The sequence below is a fragment of the Dasypus novemcinctus genome, chromosome 7 (assembly GCF_030445035.2).
Source record: "Dasypus novemcinctus isolate mDasNov1 chromosome 7, mDasNov1.1.hap2, whole genome shotgun sequence".
NCBI classification, from domain to species: Eukaryota; Metazoa; Chordata; class Mammalia; order Cingulata; family Dasypodidae; genus Dasypus; species Dasypus novemcinctus.
The window spans coordinates 124541080-124554621 of NC_080679.1; positions in this window are offsets into that span (position 1 = coordinate 124541080).

Sequence of the window (13542 nt, forward strand, 5' to 3'; positions counted from 1 at the left end):
GAAGGATTGCCCTCATGCACAACTGAGCAGAGTCAGAGAGACAGATAAAGCAGATACAACCCCCAGATATTGGTTCCTTTGAAGGCTAAAGAGACCCATGAGAGTTATGGTCATGGCCGATGGGGTTAACTACCAGGGCAGATGGCCCCTCTTTGGAAATGGTGTTTATGTGTGATGAATCTGGACTCAGATGGGATCTCCCTTCATAAGACTTTCATGCTAATGTGCTGGAGGTGCAGTTAATGTTGGGGTTTAAGATATATTTAGGCGATTTGAATCTCTGGACTGACAATGTGATAGCCAGGTCCTGAGCCTCAACAGACTCTAGCACCTACAATCTGATTTATTGGACTTACCACACTCAGCTAAGATGGAGTTGAAGAAGGACAATCACCACACCATGGAGCCTAGAGTGATTACAACTGAAAATGGGAGGATTGCATCCAGCATCCATGTGGAATCTGAGCCTCCTCTTGACATAGAGGTACAATGGACACAACCAATCCAATGTCCACATAGAAGAGGTGGCATTGGATTGGGAAAAGTGGACATGGTGGACGATGGGTATGGGGAAAGGCAGGAAGAGATGAGAGGTGGAGGCGTCTTTGGGACATGGAGCTGCCCTGGATGGTGCCTCAGAGGTAATCACCGGACATTGTAAATCCTCACAGGGCCCACTGGATGGAATGGAGGAGAGTATGGGCCATGATGTGGACCATTGTCTATGAGGTGCAGAGGTGCCCAAAGATGTACTTACCAAATCCAATGGATGTGTCATGATGATGGGAACGAGTGTTGTTGGGGGGGGCAGAGGGGGGGTGGGGGGGTGGGGTTGAATGGGACCTCACATATATATTTTTAATGTAATATTATTACAAAGTCAATAAAAAATAAATAAATAAATAAACTAAGTGTAAAAAAAAAAAAAAGAAAGAAAGCCATCTGTAGCCTCCCTGAGCCCAACACTTGCCGGAAGCAGCGAGACTTCCTCGAAGCACCTGGGCTCTGCCGTATTTGGATCCCCAATTTTGGGGTTCTCACATGCCCTTTATTTATTTATTTATTTTTCCAAATTCTACTCAATTTATTCATTTTTTTAAAATTACTATATTAAAAAAATATGAGGTCCCCATTCACACCCACCACCACCACCCCACCACTCCCCCCACAGTAACACTCTCCCCGATCATCATGACACATCCATTGCATCTGGTGAGTACATCTCTGGGCATTGCTGCACCCCATTTCCTATGGTCCACACCATACCCCACACTCTCCCACATTACATCCAGTGGGCCATGGGAGGATATACAATGTCCAGCAATTGTCCCTGCAGCACCACTCAGGACAACTCCAAGTCCCGAAAATGCCTCCACATCTCATCTCTTCCTCCTATTCCCCACACCCAGCAGTCACCATGGCCAGTTTTTCCACACCAATGCCACATTTTCTCAATTATTAACCACAATAGTTCATGAATAGAATATCAGTAAGTCCACTCTAGTCCTTACTGTATTCCACCTTCCTGTGGACCTTGGCTTGGTTGTGTCCATTCCACATCTATGTCAAGAGGGGGCTTAGATACCACATGGATCCTGGATGCAATCCTCCTGCTTTCAGTTGTAGGCACTCTTGGCTCCATGGTGTGGTGGTTGACATTCTTCAACTCCATGTTAGCTAAGTGGGGTAAGTCCAATAAATCACAGTGTAGAAGCTGAAGTCTGTTGAGGCTCAGGGCTTGACTATCATATTGTCAGTCCAGAGATTCAAATCCCCTAGATATATCTTATACCCCATCACCAACTACAATTCCAGTAAAGTAGCAGGAAAAGCTTGTGAAAAGAGATCACATCTGAGTCCAGCTCCATCATGCAGAAACACCAACTCCAAAGAAGGGCCAACTGACAGACCAGTGAACTCCATCCGCCGTGACCATAGAACCTGTGGGTCTCTTTATCCCTCAAAAGAACCAGTACCTGGGCTTGTATCTGCTTTATCTGTCTCTGAGATTCTGCTCAGGTGTGCATAAGGGCAATCCTTCTGACATCCTCCAGACTGTTTTTTAGAGACTCATAGCCATATAGACTCATTTGTCCTTTCCATTTCCCCCTTACTTTAGGTCAAACAGCATTTTTAACTTCTGTTATTGTATGTAGACAGGGATGTTGTGCTGATCCACATTGAACATTTAATTCAAGGTCATTTTCTAGTTACGTCATCAGCTGGTACTTGGTAGTGATCCCTCAGTGCCAGGGAGGCTCATCCCCGGGTGTCATGTCCCACACTGGGGGGAAGGCATTGCATTTACATGCTGAGTTTGGCTTCGAGACTGGCCACATTTGAGTAACATGAAGGCTGTCAGGAGGGAACTCTTAGGCACAGTGTTACTCTAGGCCCTGTTCTTATTTCAGGTGTATAAGCTCACAAGCATTGTCATTAGTATCAGGGGCTCACTGTTGGACCCTCATTCCTTCCTGGTCCTTACTGTTGCACCTAGGGGACTGCCACTACTCCCCTAGGGACCACAACAGAGCCCCCCCCCAGGCAGGAACCCAGTACCCCCCCAGCTGTTGTTTTTAATTGTTTCCCCTATGAGTATATCCAAACATTTCCATGCACCCTGGACACATGCCCTGTATAACTCCCTGTCAACCATATATCGCCTGTCAATAACATCCCATACCAGTATTCCTCCGCTGCCATTATTGAACCACTCTGTGATCAAAACCTTCCTGAAAAGTGAAGCCAAATATAATGTCAGGTTTCCTTATTAGTAAAATGGAATATAGAGATGAGTTTAAAGGTTGGATATAGAATACATATTGATTTGGAAAAATTCTACATACTATCTTTTTCTTTTCTTTTTTCCTAATTATTGAGCTTCTCTTCACAAGAGTCTTAGATCACAGTAATTCATATATATAATATACAGGACTCCCACATATCCATTATAAAACCTTTTCCCTTCAACAGCGATAATCTTTTAACTTATTCATATTATATTTACTAAAACTGATGTACAGATATTGAGACAATAGCTTTCAAACAAGGTAACATTTGTGTTTACATTGTGGTTTATACTTTAGGCTATGCAGTTTTCTAAATTTTTTAGGTATCCTATGTTTTACATTATGATTTACATTATTAGTCTGTTGTCCCCTATATGTTTTTGGTGTAATATTACATGTTTTATATCTATCCTTGTGTACTCTTGTGAAACACTTCTTTTGCCCTCACATTTACTTTGGTTCCATCTATTCAATATCAATTTCCCCCTCCCCGTGGGGCCCACAGTGACAGTCAATCTTCATTTCTTGAGGAGCCATGTTCAGAGATACTTGCAACAGTGTTGAGGGCTTGATTTGCTCAACTGCCCTAATGCCCTGGGAGCCACCCTTTCTCTTGAGAGACACAGTTCCCTCTATTTGATGGCGTTAGTCCTCCCCAGGATGTGGGTCTACCTTCACTCTCATTATATGGGTCTCTACCCAATGGTATAACCCACTTTGGCAAAATGAGCATTCAGATATTCCCTAGAAGTCTGTCCTGCGTCAGGTTATCCCCTTTGAGTATCTTAAATAGGTAACTTTCCTAATTATATTTTGAAAAGTTTTTCTCAGCATTATACTCTCAATCAACACCTGACAATCTCCCATGTTCGTATGTTGCCCCACCCACTCCCCAATTTCTTGGGCAATATTACCCATCTGCCCATCCCTACCCTCCCTCAAACCTGCAAAGTCCCACCCAAAGGTAACCCTATGCCCCCATTTTATCTCTTTCTTGTGCACATACTTACCTCCAGCTTATCATAGATTTCACCCATGTAGATGTCAGCTTACATCCTACCTCTACCACCCGATTTCCTGTAAGCCTATCTTCCAGTCTCTAGCTCTCTGAGGCAGCTTGCTTATTTCATATCATTGAGGTCATGTAGTATTTGTCCTTCAATGCCTGGGTTGCTTCACTCAACATAAGGTTGTCAAGATTCATCCATGTTATCACGTGTGATTGTAGTGTATTTGTTCTTAAAGCCGAGTAGTATTCCGTTGTATGTATATACCACATTTTATTGATCCACTCATCTGTTGATGGGCATTTGGGTTGATTCCAACTTTTGGCGATAGTGAACAATGCTGCAATGTACATTGGTATGCATATATCGGTTTGTGTCCTTGTTTTCAGTTCTGCTGGGTATATACCCAGCAGTGGTATTGCTGGGTCATATGGCAAATCTATGGTTAGTTTTTTGAGAAACTGCCCAACTGTCCTCCAGAATGGTTGGATCCTTCTGCATTCCCACCAGCAGTGGATGAGTGTTCCCATTTCTTCACATCCTCTCCAGCATTTGTACTCTTCTGTTTTTTTTCATAGCTGCCAATCTTATGGGAGTAAGATGGTATGTCATTGTAGTTTTGATTTGCATTTCCCTGATTGCTAAAGATTTGGAGCATTTTTTCATGTGCTTTTCAGCCATTTGTATTTCTTCTTTGGAGAAGTGTCTGTTTAAACATTTTCCCCGTTTTTAAAATGGGTTGTTTATCTTTTTATTTTCAAGATATAGGATTTCTTTATACATGAAAGTTATAAGTCTCTTATCGGATATAAGGTTGCCAAATATTTTCTTCCATTGTGTAGGTTCCCTTTTTACTTTCTTGACAAATTCCTTTGAGGTGCAGAAGGCTTTAATTTTAAGGAAGTCCCATTTATATTTGTTCTTTTGCTGCTCGTGCTTTTGGTGTGATGTTCATGAAGCCATTTCCTATTACAAGGTCTTGTAGATGTTTCCCTACACTGCTTTCCAAGGTCTTTATGGTCTTGGCTCTTATATTTAGGTCTTTGATCCATCTTGAGCTGATGTTTGTATAAGGTGTCAGCTGGTCTTCCTCTTTCATTCTTCTACATATGGATATCCAGTTCTCCAGGCACCATTTGTTGAATAGGCCATTCTCTCCCAGTTGGGAGGGTTTGGTGGCTTTATCAAATATTTACAGATATATAGATGAGGTTCTATATCAGAACTTTCAATTCGATTCCATTGGTCTGTGTATCTCTCCTTATGCTAATACCATGCTGTTTTCACTACTGTAGCTTTGTAGTATGTTTTGAAGTCAGGTAGTGTGATTCCTCCAATTTTGTTTTTCTTTTTCAATATGTTTTTGGCTATTTGGGGCCTCTTTCCTTTCCCAATAAATATAGTTTTTCTAGTTCCTTAAAGAAGGCTGTGTTGATTTTTATTGGGATTGCATTGAATGTGTAGATCCATTTTGGTAGGATAGACATCTTAATAATATTTAGTCTTCCTATCCATGAACATGGAATATTCTTCCATTTATTTAGGTCTTCTTTGATTTCCTTGAACAGTGTTGTATGGTTCTCGGTGTATAAGTTTTTTACATCTTTAGTTAAATTTATTCCTAAATATTTGATTTTTTAATTTACTATTGTGAATGGTATTTGTTTCTTGATTTCCTCCTGATCTTGCTCATTACTGGTGTACAGAAATGCTACTGATTTTTGTGCCTTGATCTTATAACCTGCGACTTTACTAAACTCATTTATGAGTTCTAGAAGCTTTGTTGTAGAACTCTCAGGGTTTTCTATGTATAGGATCATGTCATCTGCAAATAATGAAATTTTCACTTCTTCCTTTCCAATTTGAATGCCTTTTATATCTGGTTCTTGCCTCAGTGCTCGAGCAAGTACTTCTAAGTCAATGTTAAATAGATGGGAGAGAGTGGGCATCCTTGTCTTTTTCCTGACTTTAGAGGGAAGGATTTTAGGATTTCTCCATTGTAAACGATGTTGGTTGTAGGTTTTTCATATATAGTCTTTATCATGTTCAAAAAATTTCCTTGTATTCTGATCTTTTGGAGTGTTTTTATCAAGAAAGGGTGCTGTATTTTTTCAAATGCTTTTTCTTCATCTATAGATATAATTATGTGATTTTTTCCCTTCAATCTGTTTATATGGTGTATTACATGGATTGATTTTCTTATGTTGAACCATTCTTGCATACCTGGAATGAATCCCACTTGGTCGTGGTGTATAACTCGTTTAATGTGTTGTTGAATATGATTAGCATGTATTTTGTTAAATTTTTTTGTGTCTAGGTTTGAAGGGAGCCTAGGCCATGTGGTGGGCCTGGGTGCCATCACAGTGCTGAGTCATGGGTGCTAAGTCATGCTGAGTCATTGGTGCTGAGTCATGAATGCTGAGTCATGGGTCAAGGCAGAGGCACATGCGCCTTGATAGCCTAACTGGCAAGCCCCTAAATTACCATATCCCTATATAACCCCCCTCTTTCAATTTGTTTATCTGTGAATATTTTGAACTCTCCATCATTTTTGAATGCTCGTTTAGCTGGATAGACTCTTCTTGGTTGGAAATTGTTTTCTTTTAGTACATCGACTATATCATACCACTGCCTTCTTGCCTTCATGGTCTCAGATGAGAAATCAGCACTTAATCTTATGGAGCTTCCCTTGTATGTGATGGTTTTCTTTTCTCTTGCTACTTTTAGAATTTTCTTTTTGTCTTGAGCATTGGATAATTTGACAAGTATATGTCTTGGGGTGGACCTGTTGGGGTTTATGATGTTTGGGGTGCATTGCACTTCTTGGATATGTACATCTGTCTCTTTCAGTAGATTTGGGAAGTTTTCAGCCATTATTTCCTGCAACACTCCTTCTGACCCCTTTCCCCTCTCTTCTCCTTCTGGGATGCCTATAATATGTATGTTTGTGCATTTTGCTTTGTCATTCAGATCCCTAAGTCCCAGCTGGATTTTTTCTATCTTTTTATCGATCAATTCTACTATCTGTTTGATTTCCGATGTACTGTCTTCCACATCACTAATTCTCTCCTCTGCCTCTTCTAATCTGCTGTTATTTGCTGCGAGTGTATTTTTGATTTCTTGAACTGTGGTGTTCATCCCATCCTATCTTTTATCTTTTTGCATATGTCTGTATTTTCCCCTCCAAGTGTTGTCTTCATATTGTTAATCTCTTCCTTTACTTCATTATTTTTTGTCTGTAATATATGTTCTGAGATCTTTAATTACTCATGTGAAGTTCTGCTCCCCTTCCTGGTTTTTAGTTTGTTCATTGGATTCAGCCATGTTTTCCTGATTACTGGTTTGGTTTGTAGATTTTTGTTGCTGTCTGGTCATCATTTTATTTTGACAGGTTTAATCAGTTTCTTAGCTTCTTTGTCTAGTTTTGGGGATTAATTAGCTGTTTTTTTTTTGTGTAAGTGTTATATCTTGTCTTTGTCACTTTGTTCTTCTTATTCTAATTTCTTATTGCTGGCTGAGTTCAGTTTGAAGGAAATTATTAGGGCCAGGGAATGGCAATTGTGAAAGAAAGGAAAATGTGTAAAGTAGTATTGGTAATAAATGTTAACAGAGCAACAATATGAGATCTGGGAGGATGGATATTAGATTCATGTAAATTGTGTAGAGTTATAGCAGTAGGTAGAGTACCTATAATAAGGTTGTCGACTCTATATGGGTGGAATATGGTATGAATTTAAAAGCTAGTGTTTTTGTGAGAGAGGGAAAGAGAAAAGAAAGGCAATAGTTTCAAGAGTGGATAAAGGACAGAAAACAAAACAAAGGTAGTAGAAATTAAGAGTTAGACAATTTGGGGATCAAAGAAAGGGAGGTGACAGTAGATGATGGAGGATATTAAGATGTGGGGGAAAGGGGATAGTGTAGGTAGCCAAAATCAATTCACACAGAAATGAGGCAACAGAGGATGAGGAAACCCAGCAAATGTGAGGTGTTCCCTGCAGCACCTATTGTATAATTAAGATAAAATAAAATAAGAAGGAAATGAGGGACAAGAGAGAAAAAAAAGAGAGAGAAGAAAGAAAGAAAGAAAAAGGGGGGTGGGTAAAGGCTTGGGAACAAGTAAGGAAAAGAAAAAAAGATATAGAGCAACAACAACAGTAACAACAAAAAACCCCCCTAATAACTGAAAGAAAAAAAAAAAGACCTTGGGGGATACAATGGGAGAAAAGACTAGGAGATAATGCATGTTAGCAATCAGGACAATAAAAAATAAAAAATAAAATAAAAATAACAAAACAAAACAAAAAAGAAAAAACCCAAACATTGAGGGCTAGGACATTCAGGGACCTCAGATGGACCTCAGGGTGTGGTGGAATCAGGGATGGAAAGTCTGTGATATTGCAGACTCAAGAGGTGTGAGTCTCTGGGGTGTGGGCCACCAGGGTTTAGGGGACACAGACCTGGCAACCTCAAATCTGGTTAACAGGGAGCCTGGGAGCACCGCAGTGCAACACAGCGTTCAGGGATCCCTGCAGCTGGGTGCTAGCCCTATGGGGGAGGTCATATCCACAAACTCTGACCTATGTGTCAGAAACCCGCAATTCACCATCTCACTCAGGTCTCTTCTGTGGCTTTATCACCAATTCGACTTCAGGACACCTCTTGCCCTGTAAGCCCCCGAATCAGCCACCTGGGGCGCCTCTACACTGCAGGTAATTTAATGACACTGCAGATCAGTAGCCAGGCCCAGGGGGCAGGGCTCCTGCCGGAAGTGCCGATATCAGTGTCTGAAACCGAGATTCCCACGCTTCGCAAAATATTCCACTAATTGGCTTCCAGATGTCTCCCACCCTGTCAGCCCCTGAAACAGCCTCCTGGTGACGTCTCTTTATTGCAAGCGACTTAAGGCCGCTGCAGATCGGCAGCCAGCCTTGGGGGCGGGGCTCTAGCCGGAAGCACTATTATTTGTGTCCACAATCAAAAATTCCCTCCTCACCATAAAACTCCCATCTGTCTTCCCAAATCAGTCTTCGAAGGCCTCCTGCCCTGTTAGCCCCCCAATAGCCCACTCAGGGCTTATTAATTCTCCAGTACCCCAGAGCCTCCAGGAATCACTGCCGTGGTTCTGGTGCCACGGCTCCGCCCACCCCAGGAGGGAGCATCCCATGCGCAGCCCCCCCTCCATGTAATGGAGCCTCAATTTTATCTTATACATGAATTTTCTGTTACCTTCCCACCAAATCGATGTCCAGACACCTCCTGCCCTGCAAAATCCCGAAACAGCCTGGTCCCAAAGAATTTCCAACACTGCCCAGCCACTTCTTTGCAGGAGAGATTATCAGGTGCACTCACTCAACCACCATCTTGCCACACACACACACCCTCCCCCCCCACTCACATGCCCTTTATATGAAGCCACAAAGCAAGGAGATTGTGAACCGCTATTCTGGGAAAGCTCACAGAAGAATGCTTTCACTGCTTTCAAACAAGTTCTGATGGAAGCACCGAGCCTCAGGTTTCCAGATCTCAGTAAACTATTCTACCTATATGTTTATAATCACCAAAGCATCGCAGTAGGAGTACTCACTCAATACCTTAGCTCCTGGCAAAGACCTGTAGCTTATTTCTCCAAACAACTGTACACTGTAGCCCAGGGATGGCCCTCATGCCTGCAAGCTGTAGCCACTGCAGCAATGCTAACACTAGAAGCCATAAAATTAACTCTTGGGCAGCTTATAATTGTTTGGGTTCTGCATGCAATAATCCCAATCTTAGAAGCCAAAGGAACACATTGGCTTACTAACAGCTGCCTAGTTAAATATCAAACCCTATTGTGTGAAAATCCATCTGTCCAACTGGAACTTGTAAAAACCCTGAACCCTGCTACTAGGCTACCCATCAAGTTAGGAATTCCAACCCATAACTGCCTGGAAACATTGCAAGAAATGTATTTCAGCTGGCCGGGCCTCCAGGACCAGCCACTACCAAATCCCGACATGGAGTTCTTCGCAGATTGGATTAGCTTTATTCAGGGCAGTGATTGGCAAGCGGGATATGCTGTAGTAACATCTGAGACCATGGTAGAGACCCAGCACCTCCTGGATAACTCATCAGCACAAAAAGCCAAACTCGTTGCCCTCACCTGAGCCCTACAACTTGCGGAGCCAAGGTTAACATCTAGAGAGACTCCAAATATGCCTTCCTTACAATACTCATTCATGGAGCCTTATACAAACAAAAAGGACTCATTAACTCAGGAGGAAAGAGCATTAAATATGGCACATAGATTCTGGTACTACTAGCAGCAGTTTGAGAGCCTATCAAAGTGGCTGTAATGTGCTGCATGGGACACCAGACAAGTCACAGACCCATCATCCAGGGAAATTAGAGGGCAGATGCTGAAGCAAAAAGAGTGGCACAGGAAGGATCCCTATCTGAAAACCTGGTGACTACTCTCATTCCTCAACCTTTTAATTCTCAGAAAATCCAGTATACACTGCCTGCTCTCGTCCCATGGCCTCTCAATCACCAGGAACCGCAATATACTCAAACTGAGAGAGAGTGGATACTCTCTGAGAGTGGGACACAAGGAGCAAATGGGTGGTGGACATTGCTGGATCACAGAATAGTTGTGCCACTAATATTAGCCACAACTGTAGTTCAAGACTACCACAAGAACACACACTTGGGAAACACTCATCTTCAAGAAGTGTTAGGAAGATTCTTCTACATCCCAAGTCTAGCCGCTATCACCCTTGCCATATGCCAGTGGGGTGTGTCATGTGCAAAAAATAGCCCTCACCAGGGACCCACGGGAGCCCGAGGAGTCCAAAGAATTGGCAGTTTGCCTCTCAAAGAATTAGTAGTTGATTTCACTGAAATGCCACAATCCAGAAGCTATAAATGTGTCCTAGTCTTTATTTTCATCTTTTCTGAATTGGTGGAAGCCTTCCCTACTTGAACAGAAAAAGCTGAAGAAGTAGCCAAAGTTCTCCTCAGGGAAATCATTCCTCTATAAGGGCTACCCCTCTCAATTGGCTCTGACAGTGGAGCCACCTTGATCTCTGAAATCACTCAAAAGACTGCCAAAGCACTGTGCATCTGATGAAAACTGCACACTGCTTACTGTCCTGAAAGCTCAGGGAAAGTAGAGTGAATGAACCGTATAATAAAAACTTATATTACCAAGATTTGCCAAGAAACTGGGCTAACATGGGTGCAAGTACTCCCGAGTGCTCTCCTCCAAGTTTGGACTAGCCCAAGCTGAAAGCTGAGCCTAACCCCTCATGAAATCCTCTTTGGCAGGCCTTACCACTTAATCTGAAATATAGAAGGGGATCTCAGAGAAAGAAGAAACTTATTAATAGCTCATCAAATGATCAGCTTAAGAAAAACCCTACAAAACCTGCATCACTGGGTCCAAGAAAGGGCCCCCATTAGCTTAAGCAGCTCTGTACACCTGTACAAGCCAGGAGATGCAGTCTGGCTCAAAGCTTGGAAAGCAGCACCACTAACCCCTCTATGGTGAGGGCCCTATCTTGTCATTTAATCCACCGCCAGTGCAGTTAAAGTAGCTGAAATCACCCTGTGGATACACCATAGCCGAGTCAAGTTAGCTGCCCCAGAGTCCTGGACCTATATTCCAGATACCCACAACTCAACCAAACTCATCTTGTGAAAGAACAAAACACCAAGCCCGGCTCCAGGCACACCCTGGAAGCTGACTGATCCATGCACAGCAGAAGATTGAGGATGGAACACCAAGCCCTGCTTCAGTCACACCCCGGAAGCTGACTGGTCCACGCATGGCCAAAGGTTAAGGATGGAACAACGAGCTCTGCTTGAATCACACCCCGGAAGCTGATTGATCTATGCACAGCTGAAGAATAGGAAACCGGTTTAATCCCAGTTACAATGTCCCTGATTCCAGGGACATTGTGTAAGCTGGGGGCCCATGTCGATACCACATTAATATGTCATAGCCATTACACCTGCAAGGGCCATATAACCACCTGCCATTTTCAGGGAATTTCCTACAGTGTCTGTAACATATCTGGCCAAATAACCTGCTCTGATACCATGCCCCCAACAGTCTCCCATAAATGGGAAATAAATGTGTTTAATCAAAATGGGAAGCTACTTAACTCTACCCCAGTCATTAGCTGGAACCACCGAGTGTTCCTCCTATTCCATGCGTGTCAAGTTATAGACTCCGAGATACCATGGAACCCAAATGTTGAGGCTCAGCTGGGAGCAGAAATATACTCAACAATAAGTATATGTGCGCTCCAGTAATGAAAAGTGCGGCCTGAGGGGGAGTTTCTTGTGCAAATACATAGGTGCATTCTACTGCCCCTACTGGTCCTGTGTCACCTGGGCCACTTCAGCACAACTAAACAAACAGACATCGGCACCAAAGGTATGGCCCCGTCTAACTGTCCATGTGGTCAATGTAACCCCTTAAACCTCACCATCCTTAACCCTGAATCCTGGTAGATTCAGGGAGTTCAAATGGGTCTCTGCATTGACGGTAGAGGAATTGACCCAGGGGCATACATCTGAGTTGGGTATCGGGAACATCCACTCAAAAGTAAATCCCACTCTGTGTTCCACTCCTTCTATGAAGAAATGGAAAAGCCCTTTTCCATTCCACAAGTGGCAAAAAACCTCTTCATAAACCTGGCTGATGTAGTAGGGGCAGCCTTAAATGTCTCCTTGTGCTATGTATATGGAGGTACTAATATGGGAGACCAATGGCCCTGGGAAACTAAAGAATGCAAATACAGCCAACCATATAATGAAACTGCCTCCCAGCTAACCCCGTGATAGTATGTGGCCCTTGCAAACTTCTATTATAGGAAAATATTGTGCTTCAAGAGCCTGCCTAAACTCCTCTATATCTGTTGGAATCCTAACATTACAGGGGGAAAATTCCAAAATTATACCACCAATACAACAGAGCCTTAGGGAACATGGAATGAATCTGACCTCATTCTCATAAATCGTACTTTCCCCAAATTAATCACAGTGTGGAACTCCACAGCGAAGGGCCCCTTTACTGCCCCAAATGGTCTGTACTGGATTTGTGGAAAGGTTGCATCCCAAGAACTTCCCCAAACTGTTGTAGTACTTGTCTGCTTGGTACAATAAAACCCTCCTTCTTCCTCATTCCCTTAGCAGATGGGAAAGAGCTAAGCCAGCGAGTATATCAAAACAGAAGAGGAAAAAGGACTGTCATTACCTGGGGAGGTGAAGAATGGCCCCCTAGGCATATAATCCAATACTATGGGCCAGCAACTTGGGCAGAGGATGGCATGTGGGGTTATTGAACCCCTATGTGTATGCTAAACTGAATCATCCACTTACAAGCCGTGGTAGAAATAATAACTAATGAAACTGCCCATGCCCTAAACTTAGTAGCCCAACAGCAAACTAAACTCAGAAACCCTGTCTATCAAAACTGTCTCGCCCTAGACTATCTCCTGGCAGCTGAAGGGGGAGTTTGCGGAAAATTCAATCTCTAATTGCTGCCTTGAATAGATGGTACTGGCAAGGTTATCGATGAAATTACAAGCAAAAGGGTAAAAAGTGCTCATGTTCCAGTGCGTGGAATGGTTGGAATGTATGTAATTCCTCTGGAAACTGGCAGTCAGTAGCAAACAATTTTAAGCTTTTACTGGGAATAGTTGTCTTCCTTATAGGAGGATGCACCATACTGCCTTGCCTCCTCCCTTTCATCAAAAACAGAA